Raw genomic sequence first — 2,525 nt, forward strand, 5'->3', positions numbered from 1 at the left:
ATCTTCGTTGATGATTCCTGCTCAGCCTTCTGGTGCAGCATTGCGCGACGTTATCAGAGAGGAACTTGCGTCAATGACCTGCTCTGCGCATGTGGACCCTCCGGCCCCTCGCACCGTACCAACATACGCGCAGGTTGCTGCCGCGCCTCCGACTGGTGTACGTCCAACGTTGCCTCTACCCACATACACGCAGGTTGGTGTCACTCCTCCGGCCAGCGTCCCCTCAATACCAATTGAGCCGTCATCGCCCCATCTGACCGCACTATCTCACAGCGCACCGAGCGCCCCTTACTACCCGCCTTGGCGACCGTCTCGTCCTACCTGTTATTACTGTGGTTATCGCGGCCATATATCACGTTTTTGCCGCAAGCGCCAACAAGATGAGCGTCGCGAGTACGACCTGTGTGAACGCGATGCGTATTCTGGTGGGGCCTCTTACCAAAGCCGTCGTTACGCTTCCCCTCCACGCCGTTCCCCATTTCCGCCCGCAACGACCGAGACGCCGAATGGTTACCGTACCACCAGACGCCGATCACCATCGCCCTTCCGCCGCTCCTCGTCACCGCTTCGGCCTGCCTCTTTCACCTCTGACCGCCGCCCGGAAAACTAAGTAATGCAGTTTTCGGAGGAAAAACTGCATTCACCGACAGGACTACAATTCCTCCAGCGCGCCCTTGTAATATGATGTCCGTGTTTGTTGAAGGTGTGCACGTTGAAGCTTTGGTGGACACCGGTGCGACTTTATCTGTTATGCATTCCGATTTGTGTAGGCGTCTCAGGAAAGTTACGACGCCTTATGATGGACCCGTGCTTGTTGCAGCTCAAGGGAAAACAATCCGCCCTTCCGCGTTTTGTACAGTGCGTGTATCCATCGATGGCATCGTCCACTACATACAATTTGCTGTGCTGTCGCCCTGCTCCCACCAGCTTATTCTAGGGTGGGATTTCCTTGCCTCTGCTTCTGCTGCTATATGTTGTGGGCAAGGTGTCGTACATATGACCGACACCGACTATTCGCTCGGCGATGAACCGCACCAGCCACTTCGTCTACTCGCTGCAAAAGATACCGAGCTACCTCCAGGGTGTCAGCCAATTCTGACCATCACGTCCGACGCCATCGACCACGGCGATGTGTTAATGTTACCTTGTGCGCGTTGGCTCACAAAAGGGATAGCCATTGTTTCAGGCCTAGTTAGGTTCGATAATGGTTCTGCGCTTCTCGAAGCAAGGAACACAACACCTGAGAAAATTCTACTTCCTAAAGGCACCACTTTGGCTTGCGTTGCTGATTCCGAGCCTCTCTCTGTCGTTCCCCTCAAGGCTGCTCCCTCTGAAATCCCTCCTGCTGGACATTCTGCCTCTACCTCCGCTCTTGCTGCTGTAATCAGCTCGGACTTCACCCCTTCGCAGACGCAACAGCTCCTTGCCTTGTTGAAGAAGCATGAAGGTTCATTTGACGCCCATTCTTCGACATTGGGACAGACGACCGTCACAGCGCATCGGATTCAGACAGACGGCAGATCCATCGTGCGTCGCCGGCCGTATCGCGTGTCTCTAGCTGAGCGCAAAATTATTGAGCAAAACGTCGCCGACATGCTGCAACGTGAGATAATTCGCCCCTCTGCTAGCCCTTGGTCGTCTCCCATTGTTTTGGTCCGAAAAAAGATGGCTCCGTGCGTTTCTGTGTATATTATCGAGCGCTCAACAAGATCACGCGCAAGGATGTGTACCCCATGCCTCGCATTGACGATGCCCTCGATTCCCTGCAAGGTGCCGAGTACTTCTCCAGTCTTGATCTGCGTTCAGGTTACTGGCAAATACCGATGCACGAAGCCGACAAAGAAAAAAAACTGCGTTTGCAACCCCAGATGGTCTTTACGAGTTCAACGTCATGCCCTTCGGCCTCTGCAATGCTCCCGCAACTTTTGAGCGCATGATCGACATCGTTCTGCGTGGCCTGAAGTGGAAGACCTGCTTGTGCTATCTGGATGATATTGTTATTTTCTCGTCGACATTTGCACAGCACCTGCAACGTCTTGACGAGGTTCTCACGTGCATAGCCAGTGCTGGTCTTCAGCTCAACACCAAAAAGTGTCATTTTGCAAGCAAGATGATCAAGGTCTTAGGTCATATTGTAAGCAAGGATGGTATTCGACCTGATCCTGACAAGATTTCGGCGGTGCTTCACTTTCCTCGTCCAGAAAAGACCAAAGACCTACGCAGTTTCCACGGCATCGCTTCCTATTTTCGCCGATTTATTCGCGATTTCGCCTCTATAGCCGCACCTTTACACCACTTACTTCGTTCTGGTGCTCCCTTCGTGTGGTCACCTGAATGTGAATCTGCCTTTGACCAGCTAAAGGGCGCCCTCACATCTGAACCTGTCCTGTGTCATTTTGATGAGACTGCTCCCACACTCTTGCACACGTATGCTAGCGGCCATGGCATCGGTGCTGTGCTCCTCCAGCGAGGCAACTCTTCGCGTGAGAGAGTCGTTGCGTATGCCAGCCGCGTGCTCGATCTTC

This window comes from Dermacentor silvarum, chromosome 5, assembly GCF_013339745.2.
Source record: "Dermacentor silvarum isolate Dsil-2018 chromosome 5, BIME_Dsil_1.4, whole genome shotgun sequence".
In the NCBI taxonomy this organism is placed as follows: domain Eukaryota; kingdom Metazoa; phylum Arthropoda; class Arachnida; order Ixodida; family Ixodidae; genus Dermacentor; species Dermacentor silvarum.